The 27,777-nt window shown below is 40.0% G+C and overlaps 1 long non-coding RNA gene across 3 annotated transcripts; it reads right to left on the bottom strand.

Annotated features, from left to right (window-relative positions):
- Positions 1-344: 344 nt before the first annotated feature.
- LOC126959927 (uncharacterized) lies at positions 345-27,443 on the bottom strand. 3 transcript variants are annotated; one of them, XR_007727674.1, is made up of 5 exons: positions 27,244-27,443; positions 23,557-25,108; positions 23,089-23,232; positions 20,903-20,973; positions 345-1,877 (listed from the first exon to the last, which is right to left on the bottom strand). It is a non-coding gene; the product is annotated as an uncharacterized LOC126959927 (long non-coding RNA). The 3 variants fall into 3 exon arrangements; XR_007727675.1 differs by having other exon boundaries at positions 24,930-25,108; positions 27,244-27,442; XR_007727673.1 differs by lacking the exons at positions 23,089-23,232; positions 23,557-25,108 and having other exon boundaries at positions 27,244-27,437.
- Between the last annotated feature and the right edge of the window lie 334 nt (positions 27,444-27,777).

The following is a 27,777-nucleotide window of genomic DNA, read 5'->3' as shown; positions in this document are numbered from 1 at the left end:
TCCAAAGATTAAAACAAAAATACCGGCCGGGCGCGGTGGCTCAAGCCTGTAATCCCAGCACTTTGGGAGGCCGAGACGGGCGGATCACGAGGTCAGGAGATCGAGACCATTCTGGCTAACACGGTGAAACCCCGTCTCTACTAAAAAATACAAAAAAACTAGCCGGGCGAGGTGTCGGGCGCCTGTAGTCCCAGCTACTCGGGAGGCTGAGGCAGGAGAATGGTGTGAACCCAGGAGGCGGAGCTTGCAGTGAGCCGAGATCCGGCCAGTGCACTCCAGCCTGGGCGACAGAGCAAGACTCCGTCTCAAAAAAAAAAAAAAAAAAATACCATCAGACAGCTTTAATGTTAAAAATCAATTTATGTGAAAGTGCTCTGTAAACAGAACTGTTACTAAGTGGAATAAACAGCACTGTGGCCAAGAAGAATAACTTGAAGCTGAAAATCAGTACTCACAGCAGGAACAAACAATTTGAACTCAGGCCACGTATACACACCCTCTAGTGGACTCATGCCAGTGTCACTCCATTCAAGTGTTATGCTTTCCTAAGAAGGTAATCTAGCCAGTGAAATTTGCGTGCAGGGTATCACTGGACTTTGAGCATTTGTGTAGTTTAAATAGCAAATCATTATACCTGAATATTAATAGCTAACTACTACACAAACAACTCAAAACCAGTAATGTCATATGTCATTATCATGGCTTCTTTTATGTAACATTATCTGCTATATATTACACTCAAAATATATTTAAAAATACGTATTTTAAAATATATTAGAGCATATGGCTCAAGCAATCCTCCCACCTCAGCCTCCCGAGTAGCTGGAACCACAGACCACAGGCAAGCATTATCATGCTTGGCTAACTTAAAAATTTTTTGTGGAGATGGCATCTCACTATGTTGCCCAGGCTGGTCTTGAACTCCTGGACTTGAGCAGTCTGCCCACCTCAGCCTCCTAAAATGCTGAAATAACAGGCGTGAGCCACCGGGCCTGGCCACAACTCCTATTTAATTGTGAATGACACAAGGGTCGGTTTTAGAAAAATACAGGAACAACACTAAATTGGATCCATTTACAGACGGATAAACTGACTATCCCTAAGCCAATCTATGGTCATTCCTATACTTTCCCAAAGTTCCAAAGTATGAATGGCACATGAATCTTTATTCTTTCAATCTATCCTTAAAATTCACACCAGCATAGTTAAAACCCTCTTTAAAAGACACTGGTTTTAAAGAACCAATGGGGGGGTTGACATCTATAGATGCCATAATGTAAGCAGACATACCTAGCTCTTCAACTCTTAGGAAAGAAAGAAAATCAAGTGATGTGATTTTCTTTTTCTGAGATGGCGTCTCGCTCTGTCACTCAGGCTGAAGTACAGTGACGTGATCTCAACTCACTGCAACCTCTGCCTCACGGGTTGAAGAGATTCTCTTGCCTCAGCCTCCCAAGTCGCTGGGACTACAGGCACCTGCCACCACGCCCAGCTAATGGGGTTTCACTGTATTAGCCAGGCTGGTCTCAAATTCCTGACCTTGTTATCTGTCCACCTCAGCCTCCCAAAGTGCTGGGATTACAGGCATGAGCCACCATGCCCAGTCACCAAGTGATTTTCATACACACTAAACAGGATTAATAAATAAAAAGCTGGTACATTTTACTTTGATAAATGTAAAATTTATTTTAAGCAAAGACTGAGCACCTTATTACCATAAATCATCTTGATGCTGGTACCTAAAAAAAAAAAAAAAAAAAAAAAAAAGTTTAAAAGTTTTGCTTTAGAGATTCCAAAGAATAAAATATATTTAGACTTATAAAAGCACTTATCTGATAAGATTCTATTTGCTTTTATTTCTTTATTCATAAAGAGACCTAAAAAATAAGAAAATCAACTTGTAGGTTATCAATGTTTAACAGATTTCAGCATTAGAATATTCTTCATTTCATAGGAGAAGCAGCAAATTGAGATTACAAATATTCTCATTTTGTAAAAATATCCAGCTATCAAAGGAACTTCAAAACATGAAATGCAGCTATTGTAACCCCAACCAATATAGCTTTTTTTTTTTTTTTGTTACCACTGACCACAGGTATCTATTATGGCTTAACTATAATAAAGTATATACCACTACCCCCGCCACAAGACTGAGAGTTGTTTAAAAAAAAAAAAAAAAATCCTGTCCTTGTATTTCAACTGGTGAGCACAAAAACTATTCACATGCTAAAGGTACACATACTGAAATCATACTGATTAATTGCTGGATAAGGTATACTGTTTAAAAAACACTGATTCAGAAATGTGTCAACCTAAGGCTTGTAGATTAAGATGAGCATGGAGGCTGGGTGTGGTGGCTCACACCTGTAATCTCAACACAGGTGAGATTGGGAAGCTGAAGCAGGAAGATCGCTTGAACCCAGGAGTTCAAGATCAGCCTAAGCAACATAGTGAGAGACCTTCTCTACAAAAAATAAAAAAGTCAGTCAGGTGTGGACATGCGCCTGTAGTCCCAGCTACTTAAGAGGCTGAGGCGGGAGGGTCACTTGAGCCCAGGAGTTCAGGGCTGTAGTGAGCTATGACACCACTACACTCCAGCTTAGGTGACAGAGCAAGATTCTGTCTCCAAGAAGAAGAAAAAAAGCATGGTTTATCATCTGAACAGATCTGGAAAACTAAAACATTGAAAATACATAAATGTGGGAAGGACCAATTCTTTTGTGAATTACAGTAGCAGGATTTTTCTTAAAAGACGTTAGGGCTTCCTCTCTACCCCAGTTTACAACAATTTAAGAAAACTAGTACTGTAGTTCAAAACAAGACATTAGTTTATAAGCTCATAGATTTCAATCTGGCTTTGTCATTTAATAATTGTGTGACTTGGGGAAGTTACTTAATTTTCTCATCTATAAGGATTATGTACCATTTGAAATGGCAACAAAACTGGAATTATTCAGATATAAATCTAAATTTGTCCAAGATTTTAATGTTGGAAAATTATTAAATGAGAAAAAGAACTAAAACAGAAAGTGTCATCAGAAAAGACTGTATTGCTAAGATATCACTTCTCTCCAAAATCATTTATTAGATTAGATGTAAACTTAGTCAAATTCCCAAGAGGCTTTTTGGGGGAAAGTGGCAGAAATCAATAAGCTGTTTCTAAAATTTGTGTGGGAAAAGTAAAGGAATTAGAAGAGCCAAAACAATTTTGAAAAGAACAAGAGAGAAGACCCACACTACCTAATTTCAAGACTCACTATAAAGTTCATGATGTAGACATAGAATGGAGTTTAAAAATAGACCGACAAATACAATCAACTGACAAAAGTAAAACGGTAAATTAATAGAGAAAGGATAGTGTTTTTTCAACAAACGGTGCTGGAACAACTGAACATTCATATGCAGGAAGAAAAAAAATCCCAAACACAACTTCAAACCATATCTTATCTATATATAAAAAGTAGCTCAAAAGTGATCATAGACCAAAATGTACCTCAACCTATAACGCTTCAAAGAAAACAGAAGACGTGACTGGTTTAAGAAAGAGTTCTCAGATACTACACCAAAAGCACGATCCATAAAAGAAAAACAATTGACAAACTTCATCAAAATTAAAAGCAGCTGCTCTCCTTCCTAAAAACACTATTAAGGGACTGACAAGACCGGAAAAACTCTGGGGGAAAATATTTGCAAATCACATGTCTGACAAAGGACTTGTGTCCAGAATATACGAAGAACTCTCAAAATTGAACAATATGAAAACTCAACTTTTAAAAATGGGCAAAACAGTAAGACAATTTACTAAAGAAGATACATGAATGACAAATACATGAGAAAAGATACTCATTAGGAAAATGCAAATTAAAATCATGACAAGATACCACTCTACATCTGTTAGAATGTGAACAATTAAAACTATACCTTCTGACTACACTAGCATTGGTGAGTATGTAGACTAATGAATGCCTTATTGCTGGTGGGACAGGAAAATGGTACAGATGCTCTGGAAAACAGTTTGGCAGCTTCTTAGGAAGTTTAACACTTAGCATATAACCCAGCACTCCTATTCCTAGGTGTTTACCTAAGTGAAATGAAAACTTTGGCTACGTGATTCACACACACTATATGATTCCAATTGTATGACATTTTTGAAAAGGTCAAACTATATGATCAGAAAAACAGAGCAGTGGTTCTCAGGGTGGGAGTGGGGGGATGAGCATGGGTAGAAGTTGTTAAATTAGCACAAAACAACTTCCTGTAGTGATGGAAATGTTCTCTATCTTGATTGTATTTAGCTATAAGACTGTTTAAATTTGTTAATATTAATGGAATCATACGTACACAGAGTAAATTTCACTGTACTATATCACAATAAACCAAGACTTAAGAAAAACTGCCTAGTATATAGAAAATGTTGAAACGCACATTATCCTTCACTTCAGTTGAGCATCTGCACACCACACTAGCATGTGTGCCACCTGGGATCCTTTTTATTACACTGCAATAATCACATTGGCTAAACCTATTCTTTAAACTTGTAACAATACCTAATTTTACAGTCTTGAGGAAAGCATTCCATTTTAATCCAAAAAACAGACCTCAGTATTTTTTCCCCCAAGACAGAATTCGCTCTTGTTGCCCAGGCTGGAGTGCAGTGGCACAATCTTGGCTCACTGCAACTTCGGCCTCCTGGGTTCAAGCGATTCTCCTGCCTCAGTCTCCCGAGTAGCTGGGATTACAGGTGCTAATTTTTGAATTTTTACAAGAGATGGGGTTTCATCATGTTAGCTAGGCTAGTCTCAAACTCTGACCTTGTGATCTGCCCGCCTCAACCTCCCAAAGTGCTGGGATTACAGGTGTGAGCCACTGTGCCGGTTTTTTTTTTTTTGAGACCGAGTTTCACTGTTATTGCCCAGGCTGGAGTGCAATGGCGCGATCTCAGTTCACTGCAACCTCTACCTCCCGGGTTCAAGCAATCTCCTGCCTCAGCCTCCAAAGCAGCTGGGATTGCAGGCACGCACCGCCACACTTGACTAATTTTGTATTTTTAGTAGAGACGGGGTTTCACCATGTTGGGACAGGCTGGTTTCAAACTCCTGACCTCAGGTGATCCACCCACCTTGGCCTCCCAAAGTGCTGGGATTATAGGCATGAACCACTGCACCTGGCATACCTCAATCATAATAAACATTAATTGCTTATTAGAACTGTTAAAGGACACAGGAAATAGAAAACGCAATTCTTGCCCTTTAGTTTACAAAATATTCTGAGAAGTTGTTTCCTTATAAAACCACTAAATTATATCTTACCCTCCTTTGAATTAAGGTGAATTTTAAAAAGATACCTTTTCACATGTTGCTGCTTAAACTAAAACATCACCAACAAAAAAAAAAGTAAAGAAAAAAAAACCCAAAAGACCCGTGTGATGGTGTCCAACTGTGGTCCCAGCTACTCATGACGCTGAGGTGGGAGGATTGCTTGAGCAGTGCTGCAGTGTGCTGTGTAAGTGCCTGTGAATAGCCACTACACTCCAGCCTGGACACCATAGCAAGACCTTGCCTCTATAAAGTAAAAAAAAAAAAAGATAACAAGGCCAGGTGTGGTGGCTCAAGCCTGTCATGCCAGCACTTTGGGAGGCTGAGGCAGGTAGATTACAAGGTCAAGAGGTAGAGACCAGCATGACCAACAAGGTGAAACCCCGTCTCTACTGAGACAGGAGAACTGCTTGAATCCAAGAGGTGGAGGTTGCAGAGAGGCAAGATCGTGCCACTGAACTCCAGCCTGGGCAACAGAGTAAGACTCCATCTGAACAACAACAACAAAAAATAAAATAACAAAAAGGGCAAAGAAGAAAGTCATCCATATTCCCACAAACCGGAGTAACTATTTTAGGATTTTCTTTTTTTTTGCTTGCTTCCACGGTTTCTCTCTTTTTTTTGGATACAGGGTCTCACTCTGTTGCCAGGCTGGAGTACAATGGCAGGATCAAAGCTCACTGCAGTCTCAACCTTCCATGCTTAAGCTATCCTCTCACCTCAGCCTCCCGAGTAGCAGGAATCACAGGCATGTACCACCATGCCTGGCTAATTTTTTAAATTTCTGAAGAAACAGGCTCTCCCTATATTGTCCAGGCTGATCTCAAGCTCCTGACAAGTGATCCTCCCACCCTGGCCTCCCAAAGTGTTGCAATTACAGGTGTGAGTCACTGCCAGCCTCCATTGTTTTTGCAATGTATGTACTTAAGTTATGTGGTATGTTCATGTGTACCTATATATTTAGTGTCCCTCATATAAATATTAAAACATTACAAATAAAAGTAATATTCCTTCTTTGACCACTCAACCCCTTCAAGGGGTACTCTATTAAAGTGTATCCTTCCAGTCCATACATCTCTTTGAAATAAATACTAGTATAATGTGGTTAACATATAAAGATAGCTGATGAGCAGGATTCCTTACTCATGTATCTTGGGTTTGTCTTTGAAGTATATCATTTGGACTTATATTTGATTTCTACTACATGGAATCACAAAGTTTTGAGAAAAATTCTTGTAAATAAAGAGTTGAACTGTAAGATCCATGTGGAAATGGGAGTTAATATTTTTCAGGAAAAGCCAAAGGCTGTAAGATCCATGTGGAAATGGGAGTTAATTTTTTTTTTCAGGAAAAGCCAATGGGATTCAAGATTAATATAAGGGAATTATTCTTAAGATAGCACCAAAAAAATTCTGTTAATTTAGAGAAAAGGAAATGGTAAGGAAAATTACAGACATAAAGATAGTAATATATGATATTTAGTAGGTTTGACTGGTTTGAGTGTCAGCAGCAGCCAAGTGATAGCAGTAAAAATTCAAGCAAACATTTGGATGCCTACAATGTATCACATCACCAAGGAAGATTAAAATTTAAGAAGTTAAGATATAGTTCTTTCCCTAGTGAGAAAAGCAGATACTAAAAATCACTGGCAAGGTCTATTAAACGTGTATACAGGCCGGGCACAGTGACTCCCGCCTGTAATCCTAACACTTTGGGAGGCCGAAGGATCACTTGCCTTCAGCAGTTTGAGACCAGACTGGCCAACACAGTGAAACCCCTTCTCTGCTAAAAATACACAAATTAGCCAGGCATGGTGGCCTGTGCCTGTAGTCCCAGCTACTTGGGAGGCTGAAGCAGCCGAATTGTTTGAACTCGGGAGGCAGAACTTGCAGTGAGCCAAGGTGGTGCCACTGCACTCCAGCCTGGGTGACACAGTGAGATCCTGTCTCAAAAAAAATAAAAAAGATGTGTATACACATATACTTGTATGTCTATAACTGAACTACAAACATGTGCTTTGGGAAGGAGAGGACATAAATTCTGACAAATATGGAAGGGAATAACATTTCCTGGACACCTAGTGGAAGACCCCTCCAATGAGTGAATTCAGGAGAAAAACAAAGCATATCAATAATTAGGAGCAAAATACTTCTGAGATGCCAGTAATTAAAACAAAGTAGACTATGTAAAAATATGAAGGACAGAATTTACATGATAGTGGGAATGCATGCAACAGACAACTTTCTCAAAGTGTGGTTCAAAGATCACCTAAGTCAGAATGCTACAGATTTGAATTCACTAGGTATGAAGAGGGACCCAGGAATATGTACTTTGAATAAGTACCTGATGTAATTCTTATTAACACTCTAAAATTTGAGAATCACTGATTTGGAAACAGGTTACTAAAAGGAGAACAGGGTAACAGAAAAGGTTACTTTTAAAGAGATGACACTTAGGGCTGGGTGCAATGGCTCACGCCTGTAATCCCAGCACTTTGGAAGACCAAGGTGGGTTGGTCACCTGAGGTGAGGAGTTCGAGACCAGCCTGGCCAACGTTGAAATTCCATCTCTACTAAAAATACAAAAATTACCCAGGCATGGTGGCAGGCACCTGAAATCCCAACTACTCGGGAGGCTGAGGCAGGAGAATCACTTGAACCTGGGAGGCAGAGGTTGCAGTGAGCCGAGATTGCGCCACTGCATTCCAGCCTGGGCAACAGAGCAAGACTCCATCTCAAAAAAAAAAAAAAAAAAAAAAAAAGAGATGACACTTAGAAAGCAAAATGGGGGATGAAGCAGTGGGGGATGATGGCTATTTAGGAAAAGTTTTTTTCATGATTGTGTAAGAACTGTATGTCTCGGAAATAGCAGCATACATACCCCTAGATGAAAAAAAGAGCGGGGGGTTGGGGAGAAGGGGAGGGAAGAACCTGGCAGAAAATTTACAGGGATGGTTCCAAATATTTTACAATTCAACATCAGCTCACAAAAAAGACAAGGTACAGATGTTAGGAGAACATTTCCAACATGTGAGTGAACAAAGAGCCAGGGTACCAATAAGGAAGAAATTCTGTAACTGTTCACTAATGGTCAGGGATTGAAAAGCATCTTTCATATTTTACCGACAAGTCAAAAAAGAGAAAATTAGCTCTGACTTAATGCAGACCAGGACAATTTGGTCAAAGAGAATTTTATAGAAGAGCTTTGGTTCCACCATTGCAAAACAGTATTTCGTTACCAGCAATATTAATAGGATTCAGGATTACACTGAAAGCACATGCTATTTACACATTCTATTAACAACTAATTGGAATTTCATTTCATAGGATAAAAACTGACAGAAAATTCATCATTTATAATTAGATGTTATATTTACTATTTTAGCTGCAAAAGATTCTTAAAATGGTTTTACTGTAACTTTCCCCCAAAAGATATTCAACATTTACAATGTAGCCCAGTTCTAATTACCACCTAACCTTTGACCTGTCTCTTCTGTAAGTGAAGCAAATGTGGCTAAATGCAGTTCTTACATATTTCTGGAATAAAAGTCTACTAGAAATGAACATAGATCCTTCCTTCATAGGCAATATAATAATTCATTCATAACCTCAAACACATTTGACATGGAAAGCCTAAAGGCAAGCCACAAAGTAGGCAAGTCATACACTAAACAGTTCTGACAGCAAAAAGTTTCTCTTCCTTCCTGGCAACCCTCTTTCATGATAAGCAGCCAAATGAATCTTTCTGACAAATGACATCATATGTAGACAAGACATGCCATTCTCCCCCACCACCCGACCCAGATATCTGGACAGCTTCCAAGCTGAATTTCAGAAGAAGCTAGGCTAGCATAAAATCCATTCTTTTCCCTAAATGGAAATCTGACAAAACAGGAAGTACACAGCAGCAGAGAGAAGCAAGTTTTGTGGCTTAAGTATTTGCTGGTAACAGACTAGTTCTTCATGATTAACAAAATGCAGAACTAGTTCTTCAAATTTGAGAGGAAAACAGCAAGTTTGCCTTGGGTTACCAAGACCTTGGCAATTCTAAGGCCTTAAAAGCAGTATCACATGATACACAGAGGAATAAGAAACAAGAAATTGGTGCCTTTTTTTTTTTTGTTATATTCCTTCATACAAAAATCCCCCTCCCTGTCCCATCTGACCAAGATCTAGGCCACCAAAATTATACAAACACTGGAAGGAGCTTTATGAATGCATATATAGACTAAGGAACTAAGATTTTTTTGAGAAACAGTAACAATTCTGGTTTGATTTGAGGGAAATAATTGGGGATTTATTTTTATTTTTTTGCTTGCCACAGGATTTGAGGTAACCCTAAATGTAAATAAATACAAATCCTTAAGATCCCTAAGTGGGCTGTTTGAACTGGCAGACTCAATAATATATTAAACTTAACAAAAGCCAACAAAAAGGAAAACAAAAAAAACAAAAAAAAACCATGAATTCATCCTCCATGCCTTTTTTCCCACTCAACCCACTGCTGTTAGGAATTTTTCAGATAATGATTAATTTGTATCTAACTTTTAAGCTATCATACATAAGTGTAGTAGTATATCTAAGTGCCTAGCAAATGTTAAAGTGTTAAAGTACCAAACAAATTTAAAACTTTATCTAGTTGATTCCTCATCCCGTCCAAAGCAGGTTGAGACCCACAGTAAGTCATGAAACCACTTCTGTGGATCACATCAGATTTTTTTTTTTGGAGATGGCGTCTTGCTCTGTACCCAGGCTGGAGTGCAGTGGTGTGATCTTGGCTCACTGCAACCTCCACATCCTGGGTTCAAGCGATTCTTCTGCCTCAGCTTCCCAAGTGGCTGGGACTACAGATGTGCGCCACCACACCCGGCTAATTTTTGTATTTTTAGTAGGGACGGGGTTTCACCATATTGGCCAGGCTGGTCTCTAACTTCTGACCTTGTGATCCACCCATCTTGGCCTCCCCAAATGCTGGGATTACAGGCGTGAGCCACTGAGCTCAGCATCACATATTTTTTTTTTTTTTTTTTTGAGACGGAGTCTCACTCTGTCACCCAGGGTGGAGTGCAGTGGCACGATCTTGGCTCACCGCAAGCTCTGCCTCCTGGGTTCACGCCATTCTCCTGCCTCAGCCTCCCAAGTAGCTGGGACTACAGGCACCCGCCACCATGCCTGGCTAATTTTTTGTATTTTTTAGTAAAGATACGGGGTTTCACCGTGTTGACCAGGATGGTCTCAATCTCCTGACCTCGTGATCTGCACGCCTCAGCCTCCCAAAGTACTGGGATTACAGGCATGAGCCACCACGCCCGGTCCCACATCTAATTTTTTATACAAATGAACTACAGAAGAAAATACTGAATCACACTGTAGTACTTTTGTGTGTGGGCAGCATAGACACATATATAAAACTGAAATGTCACTATAATGACATTAATGAAATGTCACCATAATGAACTTAATCAGTGTGGCTATTACTTGAAATAATCTGTTTTAACCAACCAATGAAAGCAATCAGAACTCTTGTTAAATAAAACAGTGAGACAGAGGGGCCATTAAAGTTTCTGTCGGAATTTGATTCTAGGAACGTTAGCCAATTCCTCAAATGCTAAAATTATCAAGTAAATGTCTAAGACTTCTGATTCTCAGGGTTTATTAAAAAAGTTAACCTTGCAGGGAACAGGTAGATATTAGAAGCTCAGAATTCTTGTTTTAAAAATACGGTACTAGATTGCAACCCTAAAATACTAAGAGCTGTAAATACCCAGCCCAATGACCCTCACTCTCTAAAAGCAAAAGCAGTGATGTATCCCAGGTCACAGCTAAAGAGTAAAAGGCTTATGATTAGAACACATAACATCCGGTTTTCAAATCCAGTGTTTCAGTATTAGAGTGCTTATTCAATCCAATGTCCTGTTGAATTACTGTAAAAATTCTGAGAATTTTGGAGCTAAGCGCACACAACTACTGCTTTAACTCTATGAATGCCTACTACGAGCCTGATATTTTAACTTATCTCCCCAATTCCTGCCATTCTCATTTCTTCCAAATCATGATGCCACACCCTTAGCAATATCACAGCAAGGATCAAGTGTCCTCATGAAATATCTCATCCAGTTCCTATTCTCAGGCTATACCTAGATTCACACCTAAAGGCATTATGGTATTGTGATTAAAAAAAAAAAAAGTATTTGGAGGGTGAGATTATGGGTTCAACAATTTATTGAACCACGTGGCTTATCTATCCCACTACTGGCACATGACGAATCCTCAGCCCTGGATGAACTTTTCCCAGATTTGTACCACTGATAATTATTAGGAAGATCTGTGAAAAATGAGGTAACAAGAAGCAGAAAAACAATTCTCTGGTGGTTATTTACAGATACAATCTTTTTTTTAAAAAAGATTTCATTTTGAGTGACTGGCCAGGACATTCCTGAACGTAGAAACACTGACAAAACACATTTTTACTGGCATGCATTTGTCCATTAAATATGACCTTTTAGCTTTTGATACCTTTTATAAATTTTCATTACACAAATGAATGCCTACTAAATCCCAAGGCCTATGTTAGGTTCTAAACCTACAAAGAAGAAAAAGGTACAGTTTTCTGCCTGTAAAGATTACATAACACAGTAAAAGAGACGTTAACAAAAGGCTGAAGTGCAATACAGAAAGTGGTAAATCATCATGTAACAGGAAACATATGAACTTCACATGATGATTACCTACATGATTACCATAGTTCTACCTATGGAACTATCAGAAAACTTCACTTAAAAGATAGCATTTGAACACATGGAGATGGGATAACATTCAAATTGGTGAGAACAACATGAACCAAAGTAAATGAGAAAACATGGCTTGTACAAGAGAACCATGGTAGTTGAATGCGACTGCTGCATATGATGCTTGAAGGGAAGTAGTGAAAAATAAGGTTGGAGAGAGGTGGATATGATCTTTAGGAGGGTCTCAGAATCAACGAGAGTCTAGATCCTTAATTTCTGTATATCAATGCAATAAATGTATACATTTAAAACTCTCTTGGAATGATATGCATGTAAGAGTATTACATACGCTACCATCACCACCTCATATCCATGAGGTACTTCCTAAATATTTGGCACCACTCTAAGCACTTTACATGTGTTTACCGTGTAATACTAATTCCAACCTTGTCAGGTCAGATCTATTATTATCCCCATGTTACAGATGAGGCAAGGAGAATAAGAAATTTGCTCTAAATCACCCCTCCTCACAAAAATCCTGGCCATACCTACACATTCTAAAGCTAGAATTATCTTCTTTGCTATCCTGGCATAATTTTTAAAGTTATCATTCTTATGGGGGCACAGGAAAAACCTAAATCCTACCAAGTAACCTAAATGACTTAAGAATCCTTAAAAAAATAAAAGGTGTCAGGTGAGAGCCAAACAGGCAATGGGTGACTCTGTGCCTCGCTGAGGAAAAACAACTAAACATGGATAAAGGATATCCTAAGACGACGAGAGACAAAATGTTGTCATATGCATTTTTCGTGCAAACTTGTCGGGAGGAGCATAAGAAGCACCACCCAAATGCTTCAGTAAACTTCTCAAAGAGTTTTCTAACAAGCGCTCTGGGAGGTGGAAGACCATGTCTGCTAAAGAGAAAAGAAAATTTGAAAATATGACAAAGGCAGACAAGGTCCGTTATGAAAGGGAAATGAAAACCTATATTCCCCCTAAACAGGAGACAAAAAAGAAGTTCACGGATCCCAATGCACCCAAAAGGCCTCCCCCTCCCTTCAGCCTTTTTCCTGTTCTGTTCTGAGTATCGCTCAAAAATCAAAGGAGAACATCCTGGCCTGTCCATTGGTGATGTTGCGAAGAAACTGGGAGTTATGTGGACTAACACTGCTGCAGATGACAAAACGGCCTTATGAAAAGAAGGTTGCAAAGCTGAAGGAAAAATACAGAAAGGATATTGCTGCATATTAACCTAAAGGAAAACCTGATGCAGAGAAAAAGGGAGATGCCAAGGCTGAAAAAAGCAAGAAAAAGAAGAGAAAGATGAGGAAAATGAAGAGCAAAATGAGGAGGAGGAAGATGAAGAGGATGATGATGAATACGCTGGTTTTAGTGCAGTTTTTTTTTTTTTTTTTTTTTTTTTTGAGACAGAGTCTCGCTGTGTCTCCCAGGCTGGAGTGCAGTGGCGTGATCTCGGCTCACTGCAAGCTCCGCCTCCCGGGTTCACGCCTTTCTCCCACCTCAGCCTCCCAAGTAGCTGAGACTACAGGCGCCTGCCACCACGCCCGGCTAGTTTTTTGTATTTTTAGTAGAGACGGGGTTTCACCATGTTAGCCAGGATAGTCTCGATCTCCTGACCTTGTGATCCACCCGCCTCGGCCTCCCAAAGTGCTGGGATTACAGGCTTGAGCCACCGCGCCCGGCCTTTTTTTTTGTCTATAAAGCATTTACCTCCCCATACACAACTCACTCCTTTCAAAGAAAAACTCTGAAATGTAAGGCTGTGTAAAATTTTTAATTTTTTGTATAGTTAACACACTACCAAATGTGTCTTTACATAGCCCTGTCCTGGTGATATTTTCAGTAGCCACTAAACTTGCCTAGTACAGTATGGGGGTTGTAAATTGGCATGGACATTTAAAGCAGGTTCTTGTTGGTGCACAGCACAAATTAGTTATACACGGGGATGGTAGTTTTTTCATCTTCAGTTGTCTCTGATGTGGCTTATACAAAATAATTGTTGTTCTGTTAACTGAATACCACTCTGCAATTGCAAAAAAAAAAAAAAAAAAAAAAAAAAAAAGAGTTGCAGCTGTTTTGCTGACATTCTGAATGCTTCTAAGCAAATACATTTTTTATTAGAATAAAAGGTGTCAAAGGCAAGAGATAAAAAGTGAAGCAATAAAAACATACACATAACCACACATTCATTAAAAAGTCAGAATGTTGTAAACTGATGCACAAATGTTAGGTTTCTAAATATACTAATTTGTTCCTGAATCTGAAAACAGGTATCTTTGTAACTCAAAGCTAGCACTACAATGGAAAAAATTTTTTTTTTTTTTTTTTTTTTTTGAGACGGAGTCTGGCTCTGTCGCCCAGGCTGGAGTGCAGTGGCGCGATCTCGGCTCACTGCAAGCTCCGCCTCCCGGGTTCACGCCATTCTCCTGCCTCAGCCTCCCGAGTAGCTGGGACTACAGGCGCCCACAACCGCGCCCGGCTAATTTTTTGTATTTTTAGTAGAGACGGGGTTTCACCGTGGTTTCGATCTCCTGACCTTGTGATCCGCCCGCCTCGGCCTCCCAAAGTGCTGGGATTACAGGCGTGAGCCACCGCGCCCGGCGAAAAAATTTTAAGTACCTATTTAAATCAAATCAAAGATTGTCTTGATAAATATAAAAAAGTAGCTCAAATTTCATAAGCTCACATACTATCCCAAAAGGAAAGCTCCAAAAAAGTTTTATAAAAGCAGACTAAAAAGTGGAATCAAAAAATATATATATGTATTTAATATTGTGATTGGTATGTAATTGATAATGTAAAAGACTGACTTTTTCCTAAAACAAAATCAGGAAAGAGAGCAGCAAATAAAACCTTTTTTTTTTTTTTTTGAGACAGAGTCTTGCTCCATTGCCCAGGCTGGAATGTAGTGCTGCCATCTCGGCTCACTACAACTTCCGCCTCCTGGGTTCAAGCAATTCTGCTGCCTCAGCCTTCCAAGTAGCTGGGATTACAGCCGCCCACCACCACACCCTGCTAAGTTTTGTACTTTTAGTAGAGATGCGGTTTCACCATGTTGGCCAGGCTGGTCTTGAACTCCTGACCTCAGGTGATCCGCCTACCTCGGCCTCCCAAAGTGCTGGGATTACAGGTGTGAGACATCACGTCCGGCCATTTTTTTTTTTTTTTTTTTTTTTTTAAGATGGAGTTTTGCTCTTGTTGGCCAGGCTGGAGTACAATGGCACGATCTCGGCTCACCACAACCTCTGCCTCCCAGATTCAAGCAGTTCTCCTGCCTCAGCCTCCAGAGTAACTGGGATTACATACAGGTATGCACCAACACGCCAGGCTAATTTTGTATTTTTAGTAGAGATGGGGTTTCTCCATGTTGGTCAGGCTGGTCTCAAACTCCCAACCTCACGTGATCCGCCCGCCTCAGCCTCCCAAAGTGCCGTGCCCGGCCAATAAAACATTTTTTAAAAAGTCTTGGGAAAAAAGGCAGTGGAGGTGGGGTGGGAGGGTGATGGTGGTGGCAGATCCACAGGAGGCTAACTGGTGAAATCCAGCTCTTTCTCCAGAGTTAGCTCAAAAGTCCACCTACTGCATGTTTTCATGTAATTATTAAAAGTAATTTCTTATACTGAACATTTTGTTGAAACAAAAGTGATTTCTAAAAACAAGACACTTAACACCTTTACCTGGATTTCAGATAAGGAATCTTGGCTAAACATTCATGTTCCATAAACATATCTGTTCCCTCTAGGTATTATTTTAAAAATAAACTAAAACAGAATACACAAAAATTAGTCCACTCAGGAAGAGGGGAAAACATATTTCACTCTATATATTTGAGCCCTTTTAAAACATACATATATGAAGGGACTTCAAAAAATTTGTGGAAAAACAGAATGATAAAAAACATGAAGTTTACTTCTCAACATAAGCTCCATCAAATCAAGACACTTTTATAAGCAATAATAACAGTCATTCAGTCCATTCCTAAAGAACTGAGGGTCCTGGGAATTTAGCTATGTCAATGCAGTCTTTTTTACACTAACTGAAGAAAAACGGGTGTCCTTAAAAAAAAACTGTTAAGATTAGGAATCAAAGAAGTCAGAGGGAGCCAAATCAGAACTGCAACGTAGATGTCTCACGATTTCCCATCAAAATTCTTGCAAAACTGCCCTAGTTTGACAAAGGGCCTTGGCTGCATTGTTGGGGTAGAGTACACTTTGGTGAAGCTCTCTCAGGTGTTTTCCTGCTAAAGCTTTGGCTAATTTTTTCAACAAAACACTCTCATAAGCAGATATTGTTGTTCTTTGGCCCTCCAGAAAGTCAACAAGCAAAATGATTTGAGCATTCCAAAAACCTGTTTTGCCTTGACCCTTGCTCTTGACCAGCCTGCTTTTGCTCTGACTGGACCACTTCCACCTCTTGGTGGCCATTGCTTTGACTGTGCTTTGTCTTCAGAGGTGTAATGGTAAAGCCGTGTTCTATTTCTTGTTACAATTCTTCAAAGAAATCCTTTAGGGTCTTATTCACAATTGTTTAAATTTCCACTGAAAGCTTTGCTCTTCAGCAGATCTGGGCGTACAGTTGTGGCATCCACTGAGTGGAAAGTTTTGCTCAAATTTAATTTTTCCATCAAAATTGTGTAAGCTAAAGCAATTGAGATGTTAGCATAAACAAGATTAACTTTTCCCTTGCAAACTGATGTGATTGGTCTGCTGCTGTAGGCTTCATCTAAAACTTTGCTTCGTCTTAAACTAGTTATGCATTTGTAAACTGCTACTGATTTCTTTGGAGGCATTGTCCCCATAAAGTACTTGTAAAATATCAATGATTTCGGCATTCTTCCACATCACAACTTTCACCATCAATTTGATGTTTGTCCTTGCTACAATTTTAGCAGAATTGATTCTGCCCTGATAGGGGATCTTTGCAAACTGATGTCCTAAACTTCTTAGTGCCTCAAACTAGATCCTGTTCAGACATGTTATAACAAGTTAGTATGAATTTATTTTGGTGCAAAAAAATGTATGTTCTCACAAAACTGTATTTTTTCAATAATGAAAAATCTCTCCTTAATCTGAGAATCATCTGGTTTTCCTGAACTTATTTTTTTTTTTTTTTTTTTTTGAGACAGAGTCTCACTCTGTCGCCCAGGCTGGAGTGCAGTGGCCGGATCTCAGCTCACTGCAAGCTCTGCCTCCTGGGTTTACGCCATTCTCCTGCCTCAGCCTCCCAAGTAGCTGGGACTACAGGTGCCCGCCACCTCGCCCAGCTAGGTTTTTTGTATTTTTTAGTAGAGACGGGGTTTCCCCGTGTTAGCCAGGATGGTCTCGATCTCCTGACCTCGTGATCTGCCCGCCTGGGCCTCCCAAAGTGCTGGGATTACAGGCTTGAGCCACCGCGCCCGGCCTATTTTTTCTTAATTCAAGTTGAACTGCAGTATCAGTTACACTTAAGTCTAATAGAATGGAATTAAAAGTCACCATGTAGAAACAATGTAAGGTCCAGTTTAATGCGTTGTCCCAATTGAGGAACCCATAAAGATTTTGATAAAACGAAGAATAAATGCTTACCGACATTTCAAGCTCTAACTAGCATGTTTAAAACAGATTTCATCTTCTTCACCAACCAGCGGCTTTTCTTGACTTGCCAAATCAGTGAATGGTACTGCCTGTTCCCTCTTTCTTAAATCTTGAGTGTGTTGTGTTTTCTTTCTTCTTTACCTCTATAATCAAAGATCAAACGCTGTCAAGTTTTCCTTCCCCAAAAACAATTCCTTGCTCACCTATTCCTTTCTCTCTCCAGACCCTACTCTAGTGTGATCTCATGCTGATACCACTTCAACAGTATCTTGTCTCCCCACTTCCAATTCCTGTGTCATTTCTTCAGTTACATTGGGCAGTGTTTCTAAATAATTTTCCAACACTGTATTTTGTTTATGCCATGCCTTTCTGTGTCTATTCAAAAACTCTCAGCAAAAGTAACTAAAATTAAAAGGGAAATCTGCATGGAAAAATATGTGCAAGTTACCACTATTATATAATAAACTCAAACAATTAAGAAATAAAATATCTAGATTCTAATACATAATTAGAACTGTGAATAGACAACCTGTAAAAGAATCAGTAAGTAAAATCACAGAACAAGGTCCCATTTCACTAATTCACAACAAAAACCCTACAAAGAAAAAAAGAGCTCAATATATTTTGCACATATTAAATTAGTAAAAATGGCAATTACAGATTACTCAATGTCACTAGCTAAACTCACAGGGAGGGTGATAGTGTAAATTATTATAACCAGCTTGAACAACACAGCAATGTTTCAAGAGTCATAAAAATGTTCATACAATGACTTTTTTTTTTTTTTTTTTTTTTTTTTTTTGAGACAGAGTCTGGTTCTGTTGCCCAGGCTGGAGTGCAGTGGCTGGATCTCAGCTCACTGCAAGCCCCGCCTCCCGTGTTCACGCCATTCTCCTGCCTCAGCCTCCCGAGTAGCTGGGAGTACAGGCGCCCGCCACTTCACCCGGCTAATTTTTTTTGTATTTTAGTAGAGACGGGGTTTCACTGTGTTAGCCAGGATGGTCTCGATCTCCTGACCTCGTGATCCGCCTGTCTCGGCCTCCCAAAGTGCTGGGATTACAGGCTTGAGCCACCGCGCCCGGCCCATACAATGACTTTTTAAATGTACTAAAAGAACAGTCCAAAAGAGAAAATACTCTATGCATGAAGAAGGTAACTGAAGCACAACACTGAAGGACTATAAAACCTACATAGTCATGCAATAGAAAAATGAAAAGGATAAAAAAGCTTGATGGAATATTTTCAGACATTAAAGTCATTATAGAGGCTGTCCATTACACTGAATGCTTGTTATAACGTTAAAGGAACAAAGAAAACTAAAAACTAAGACTAAAGAAAATACATATAGACAAGCAGGAAGGATATTTTAAAAATCTCTTAGAGTGGCATTAAAAGTGATTTCTTTTTTCTTTTGAGACAGTCTCACTCTGTTGCACAGGCTGGAGTGTAGTGGTGCAATCTCGGCTCACTGCAACTTCCACCTCCCAGGTTCTCCTGCCTCAGCCGCCCGAGTAGCTAGGATTACAGTCACGTGCCACCACACCAGGCTGAATTTTGTAGTTTTAGTAGAAATGAGGTTTCACCATGTTGGCCAGGCTAGTCTTGAACTCCTGGCCTCAAGCAATCTGCCCACCTTGGCCTTCCAAAGTGCTGGGATTACAGGTGTGAGCCACCACGCCTGGCTGCATTTTATTTTGTTTAGTTCCATTATAATTTGTAAAATTTGAAATAAGACAAAACAAAAATAATAGTCAATTTCTGCTTACACCCAATCTTCCAAGACCCTCTAGAACCTTGTAATACCCCATTGGATTCTGATGTGCAGCTAACCCTAGAAACATGGGTAGGCTGGCCACATACAATTTTCCCTACATAATCTTCACCCAGTCATACTTTCTGAGCTGGTTTACCCTCTGTCCCAAATACAGATTTCCTTATATTCTTGCTCACAACCTTTCATCCAAATAGAATGTCTTCTTTATTTCTAATTTTACATATTATATCTTACTACCCTTGAAAAGCCTTTAATAACCATTATAAATTTCTTTCTGCTCTGCTTTCTAAAGCAATTTGTCTGTTTTAAAAGAACCACTGGATCTGACTGTATACAGAACTTTGACAAATCTATTATCAAGTGCCATTTAAATCTATACATAAGGTTATATAGATTGCTTACATCTTTTGAAATAACTACTTAGATTAACTTTCCACATGTGTAATTACATTCTCCCTTTTATTGATCTTAAGCCCCTGGAGCACAGATCCTTTTAGGAAAGCCATTATCTAACGCATATCTGCTTGAATCCGAATCCTAAAATACGCTGTCATTCCAGTTTGAATTATATGAACCATTATCTATGACTCCATGTGGCCATAAAATCAGCAGATAAATCTAACAGGGTGCCGGGCGTGGTGGCTCACCCCTGTAATCCCAGCACTTTGGGAGGCGAGGTGGGTGAATCACAAGGTCAGGAGTTCGAGAGCAGCCTAGCCAATGTGGTGAAACCAGTCTCTATCAGAAGTACAAAAATTAGCTGGCAATGGTGGTGTGCACCTGTAGTACCAGCTATCCAGGAGGCTGAGGCAGGAGAATCGCTTGAACCCAGGAGGCGGAGGTTGTGGTGAGCCAAGATCATGCCACTGCACTCGAGCCTGGGCAACACAGTGAGACCCTGTCTCAAAAAATAAAAAAAAATTGAACAGGGCAAAAAAAAAATAAAAATCGCAAATTCTGCTTTGGTTACAAAGAAGTAAATTACGTAACTTTCCATAAAATAACTAAATCTTTAGGAAAGCTGCTACGTTCAACACAGCAATCATTTCCACTTCTCAATATATGTACAGAAACAACTGCACAGTTGAACAAATTCTACGCTTTTTTCTTTTGAGACAGAGTCTCACTCTTGTTGCCCAGGATGGAGTACAGTGGCGCGATCTAAGCTCATTGCAACCTCCACCTCCCGAGTTCAAGTGATTCTCCTGCCTCAGCCTCCCGGGTAGCTGGGGTTTACAGGTATGTGCTACCACGCCCAGCTGATTTTGTACTTTTAGTATAGATGGGGTTTCACCTTGTTGGTCAGGGTGGTCTCAAATTCCTGATCTTCGGTGATCTGCCCGCCTCTGCCTCCCAAAGTGCTGGGATTACAGGCATTACCCACCGTGCCCGGCTATCATTTTCAAAAGATACACAGATACGCACGCACACACACACACGAGCAACACGACCGGTCTTGATTACCTAAGAGGAGCTAAGTAAAATTACTTACCATAAACAGATCGCAGATTCAGGTTTTTCAAGGAACACCTTGCTTAATTTTCCCATAAAATCAGCCTTATTCTAAAAAACAAAAGACTTTTTTAAAATTTTGAGTATGTTATATCTCGGACATTCAGAATACCGAGTGTTGATTAAAAAAAACCACACACACAAATTTGCTTCCCTCCTAAACACTCTCCTTGGTAAGATTGGTTAAAAAAAAAAATTACACACATGTTCATGGGGTTCTGTGATAAAATTATCAAGAACTTAAAACTGGAAACCACACGAATGGGCAGACAAATCCATAAGGATGTGCTAACTTTGAGATTTCGGTCTAAAATACCACACTGGGAAGCTAATTATGTATTCTCTTCAAACTCTTAAATATAAATATAGCTTTATGTCGCACGAACATTAAAAAGTTGATAATTATGACTCCTATTAGTTTAGGCTCATTTAACTAATAGGTTACAAAAATACAATTACATCATAATTTCATTCATTTATACCCAAGACATTGTCTCCTAATTACTAATATTCGTCCATAGTTACCATTAAAATATTATAAAATACTTAAAAAGGGATTGGAGAATAAAAAGAAGTCTGAAGAAACTAATACTCTGATACATTCTTCGCTTTTTTTATTTTTAGATGGAATGCTTCTTATGTCATCCTTGCACTGAGACCATGCTAATCTCTGTATGATTCCAATTTTAGGAGATGAACTGCCAAAGCGAGCATGATACATTCTTAATGGTCCTCTAAGTCTACATTTTATTAACAATTACAAATCAATTTGGTATTAAAGCTAAGTATTTGGAATATTTTAAAATTTAAAGGTTAAGACAGCATCTATGATACATTAATTTTCAAGAAAGAATTATTGTTATGGTGAAAAAACAAGTCTGGGCAACTAACAAAACCCCATCTCTACCGAAAAAACAAAAAATTTAGCCGGGCCTGATGGCACACACCTGTAGTTCCAGCTACTCAGGAGGCCAAACTAGGAGGATCCCTTGAACCTATGAGTTTGAGGCTGTAATGAGCTATGATCGTGCCATTGCATTCCAGCCTGGGTGACAGAATAAGATCCTGTCTCAAAAACAAAACAAAACCAAACAAAAAGAAGTAGAAGAAAAAATCCCAAGAAAACAAAAGATGTTAAGTTGGCTTATTTCACATTTTGCATACAAATGTGCATACAGATTTAGAAGAAATATCTATAACAGAGCACCTATTAGGTGGGGGAACATAACAGTGATTAAATAAAACAGTTGCTGCTTTCTGGAAACAGAGTTTCAAATTTGGGAAAAGTCAAACAAATGCAAAGTAAGTGTGGTGAGGCACAAGTACAGAGGGTCCTATTGGCTACAAAAGCACTGAGAGAAAGAATACACACAAGAAGGGGAAACTTTAGAGAAGACTACAGGGAAACAGAAAGTAGTTAAACTCAACTAACTAGACCATGGAAATAATTTGTTAGTATTCCTAAACATCACTTCTGTGTAACAAAATGCTTCACTGTACAAATGCTCACCTAAAGTGAAAAAAAAATTAAAGTAAAAAAAAAAAATCACTCCTAGGGTCCAAGAAAAATTCTCATATATTTTATGATATGTGTCACTTAAGGACTGTGATTATTATTATTTTTTGAGACCGAGTTTTGCTCTTGTTGCCCAGGCTGGAGTACAATACCACGATCTCAGCTAACCGCAACCTCCATCTCCCAGGTTCAAGGGATTCTCCTGCCTCAGCCTCCCAATTAGCTGGGATTACAGGCATGCACCACCACGTCCAGCTAACTTTGTATTTTTAGTAGAGACGGGGTTTCTCCATGTTGGTCAGGCTGGTCTTGAACTCTTGACCTCAGGTGATCTGCCTGCCTCGGCCTCCCAAAATGTTGGGATTACAGGCATGAGCCACCACGTCCAGCCAATTATTTCTACTTGAACAAAGATAAAATGTTCAGAAATAAAGCTAAAGAAAAACCAGAAATTTTGAGGAAAGGGAGGGGAGGCAGGAACAAAAAGGACAATAAATGTAAGTGCAGTAAGAAGAAAAGCTTTCTGATGGACTATACAAGCATCCCTAGCCTTAAATACATAACCCCTTCATATAAATATACATGTAATACATACATACATACAAACACACACATATATACACACATATATATTTGAGACGAAGTCTCACCGTCGCCCAGGCTGGAGTTCAGTGGCACAATCATGGTTCACTGGAGCCTTGATTTCTTGGACTCAGGTGATCATCCCACCTCAGCCTCTCGGTTAACGGTGAACACAGGTGCATGCCACCATGCTGGCTGGTTTCTTGCACTGCCTGTAGAGATGAGGTTTCACCATGTTGTCCCAAACTCCTGGGCTCAAGCCATCTGCCCACCTCAGTCTCCCAAAGTGCTGGGATTACAGGCTTCAGCCACCACACCAGGCCTTCAGCCTCGTATTTCCACCTCTGGGAGTTTATTCCAAAAATAATCACGGATGTGAAAGAAGATTTAGATGCCCAGAAATTTCAGCATCTAAAATTCAGCATTTACGTTCAGGCAAAAATAATTGCGGTTTCGGACTGTGAATTTTAAATCATTATAAATAGGCTCAAACACATCTTTATTAATCAAAATAGAAACCATTATAACCAACACACTTTTAAGTTTGTTTATTCCTGTAGTGTAGAATTCCATGCTTTAGGATTTGACGAACTCTTGGAAAGCATTTTCTGCATCCTGCTAGTGTGGAAGTGTTTTCCCTGCAAAAAGGTGTGGCAATGCTTGAAGAAGTGGTAGTTGGAGAGAGGTCAGGTGAATATGGTGGATGAGGCAAAATGTCACAGTCCGATTTGTTCAACTTTTGAAGCACTGGTTGTGCAATATGCGGAAGGGCATTGTGAAGAAGTGGGCCTCTTTCTGTTGACCAATGCTGACTGCAAGCATTGCAGTTTTTGGTGCATCTCATCGATTTGCTGAGCATACTTCTCAGATGTAATGGTTTCCCCGGGATTCAGAATGCTATAGTGGATCAGACCAGCAGCAGACCACAGAACAGTGACCATGACCTTTTTTTGGTGCAAGACTGGCTTTGGAGCATCTTCTCAGTCCATCCACTGAGCTGGCCATCACCGGTTGTCATATAAAATCCATTTTTTCTCGCACATCAACATCCGACCAAGAAATGGTTTGTTGTTGTGTAACATAAGGGAAAACGACACTTCAAAACAATGATTTTTTTTTTCAGTCAGTTCATGAGGCACCCACTTATCGAGCTTTTTCACTTTTCAATTTACTTTAAATGCCGAAGGACTGTAGAATGGTCCACATTGAGTTATTTATGGCAACATCTCAAGTAGTTGTAAGAGGATCAGCTTCGCTGATTGCTCTCAACTGGTAGTTATTAACTTCTGGCGACCAGTCACTATGCTCCTAATTTTCAAGACTCTCCTCCCCTTTGCAAACTTTCTTGAACCGGCCGGGCACAGTGGCTCAAGCCTGTAATCTCAGCACTTTGGAAGGCCAAGGCAGGTGGATCACGAGGTCAGGGGTTCGAGACCAGCCTGGCCAAGATGGTGAAACCCCGTCTCTACTAAAAACACAAAAATTAGCTGGGCATGGTGGTGCGGACTTGTAATCCCAGCGACTAGGGAGCCTGAGGCAGGAGAACGGCTTGAACCCAGGAGGTGGAGGTTGCAGCGAGCCAAGATCATGCCACTGCACTCCAGCCTGAAAGAGCAAGACTCCATCTCAAAACAAACCAACCAACCAACCAACCTTGAACCACCACTGCACTGTACGTTAACAGTTCCTGAGCCACATGCATTGCTGATACGGTGTTTCTTGTTGTTTTACAACCCATTTTTAACTCAAATAAGAAAACTGCTCCAATTTTTTTTTTGTCTAACATCATTTTCATAATCTAAAATAAACATGAAGGCTGGGCACGTGGCTCACACCTGTAATCCCAGCACTCTAGGAGGCTGAGGCGGGCAGACCATGAGGTCAAGAGATCGACACTATCGTGGCTAACATGGTGAAGCCCCTTCTCTACTAAAAATACAAAAAATCAGCCGGTGTGGGGGCACGTGCCTGCAGTCTCAACTACTCAGGAGGCTGAGGCAGGAGAATCGCTTGAACCCGGGAGAAGGAGGTTGCAGTGAGCCGAGACTGCGCCACTGACTCCAGCCTGGTGACAGAGCGCAACTGTCCCTAAAATAAAATAAAATAAAATAAAATGAACAGCAAGTAGTAAGTCATTACCAAAAAAACAAAGCAAGAAATGCCCATTAAAATGATATATAACATAACCACATTTATTTAACAATGTAGTCCAACATCAAATGGCAAACTCCAATAATGCAAAAACCACGATTACTTTTGCAATGACTTTCTAAGACAATATTTTGCAAAACATGTACAAGGATATTCGCTGACATATTTCTGCCATTATATACAGGTAAACAGGTTACATAAATTACGGTATATTTATCCCACAACACACTACGAAGACATAAAAGATGCTTTACGATAAAATATTTCCAATGTTCCCAATGTTTTCGATAAAGAAAAATAATGGTAAGAACATGAACAAAACTAGACTATTTTGTAAAACAACACAAAAAAGACAAATCCTTTTGTATAATATTTAACTATAGTAAAAACTGTAACTACCTTTTGGTGGAAGGAAAAGATTTTTGTATTCTTCTTTGGGCTTTTTAGTAATTTCCAAATGTCCATGCATTATTTGGATTCCATAATAACAGTTTAGACTTTGATAGTGGAATTATAGATTCTTACCCTCTAAAAAGTTCAGTAATACATTGTTTTATAAGCTCTTTTAAAAAACTTCACTCCTACGAGATTGCGCCACTGCACTCCAGCCTGGATGACAGAGAGACTCTGTCTCAAAAACAAAACAAAACAAAACCAAAAAACCTGCTTCACTCCTAAACACTCCTATTTACAAGATCTTTTCTATATAAGAAATTTTTAAATAGGCGGGGGCGGGGGGAAATCTCAAAAATACGCATAATGTTTTATGATAAAAACATTAGGTACTTCAAAGTCCAGAAATAAGAACCACGAAAATGGGTAAACAAGTCCATAAAGATGTCCTAATTTTGCGATTTCATTCTAAAATATTACACCAGGAAGCTAATTACAGACTCATTTGAATCTGACCTAACAAAACATCTTTCAACTACCCTTTTTTCCATTCTAGTATTCCTTTACTAATCCACATAAAGTTTTTCCAGGTGGTCCTCCCGCAATTCTAAGGATTTTTAGACATTATGACTCACCTCAGTAATCACCGAGATGTTCTGTTTTTTTTCAGCACGACTGCCAAAAAACCCAGTCACTGTTAAGTCACACAATCATTTTCTAGTCTTGGGCCCCACCAATACAGCGGCAGGGTTTAAAACAGAGGTACTGAGGGTAACTATTGGGATCTATCCAGTATGACTAGGTCACTCACTAGAAATGCCAACATGCCTTTCACTTTTTTATGAATACTTTTGAGCAAAATCACTGTTACGAATAAAAAACTGATTCTGCTTAGTTGTTTTCTTACTGAGAAATCTTAGTCCACGTGGATTACGGACGCTATGTCACATTTAAAAAATTACTCCATTCTATAAAACAACTAGCCAATTTATACTCCAATTCCACTATTTAAAAATATGTTTCGTTTAACAGAATACAAAATGGTAACAGAACAAGACCAACGTCTATCTTATCGGGGACGTCCTTTTAAGATGTTTTCAGTCCCTGCACAACCAATCTTTCCTTTCAAAAAGCAGCATAAGCCTCGCGCAGAGTGACACAGACGCTTGTCTAAGGTCACAGAAGCACCGTCTGTGCTGGCAAGTAAATTCCTCAGCATCCAAAAAGCCAGCGCTTTCTCCAGTTTCCTCATAGCTTTTTCGCGTGAGGAGCACGCGGAAACCTCTACCCATGCAGAATGTTTCTAAGAATCACTTCTGACCTGTCTTAACTAAGGAGACTCCCATAGTTTGTGCCAATCAGGTGGAGAATATGGCAAGTATCCAAAATGCACTTCCAAAGACAGAAAAGACTGCTCAGACAGAGGCAGAATTCAGAAAATCTCTCACATTCTCGAAAGCCCGAAAAAGCACCGCCAAGAAAGACGTTTGCCTCTCCTCCACCTCTTTCTCTCGGCGGGAGAGGAAGCCTCGCCCCCATTCATCCCGCCCCTTCTCCCCACCCCGCCGCAGGGAGAACTTTTACCATGGCTTCCTGCGGCCCCTTCACTTCCGGTGCCGGTGCCGCTAGGGCTGCGCCATCCCCCCCAGTCAATCGGACAACCATAGCCTCCAACTGACCTTTCTGACAGCTCTGAGACTCCTCCGGCCAAGACTAGGTGCTGTCCTGGAGGAAACGGTGGAGGACGGACGCACAAAAACCAATCTACCGGATGAAAACTCCGTTCCCTTCTTGCCAGAAACATAAAATGCGATGGAGCTACGGCGACCGCTGCCGAGACAAAATGGCGCCGAGAACCTGGTTTAGCGCAGGCGCCTTGGAAAGACCCTGCCCCGCCCCCGTGCAAGCCCCTGGCTGCAATTCTGGGTTCCGTTTCCATGGGACACTCCGCCGCCAATCCTCGTGCCGAACTGCTCTTCCTGACCCCTCAATTCACCAATCAGTGCCCAGTCAAGCACATCCGGAGTCGTCTCTACCAATCATTTCTCAAGACTTGCTTACTCAATAACCAACTCTCCAATAACGTTGGTCTTCGGAAAAAGCCAATCATAAGTGGAAGATGTCCTACCTGCTGTTTTTCGCACCAATCCATGAAGTTTCAGAGCTACATCCAATGAGGACGGCAGGTAGCGAGGTCCTATCCGAAGCTCTTC

This window comes from Macaca thibetana, chromosome 7 (assembly GCF_024542745.1).
Source record: "Macaca thibetana thibetana isolate TM-01 chromosome 7, ASM2454274v1, whole genome shotgun sequence".
Lineage (NCBI taxonomy): Eukaryota > Metazoa > Chordata > Mammalia > Primates > Cercopithecidae > Macaca > Macaca thibetana.
The sequence above is the reverse complement of the archived record's forward strand: the minus strand, read 5'-3'. Positions and strand labels throughout refer to the sequence as shown.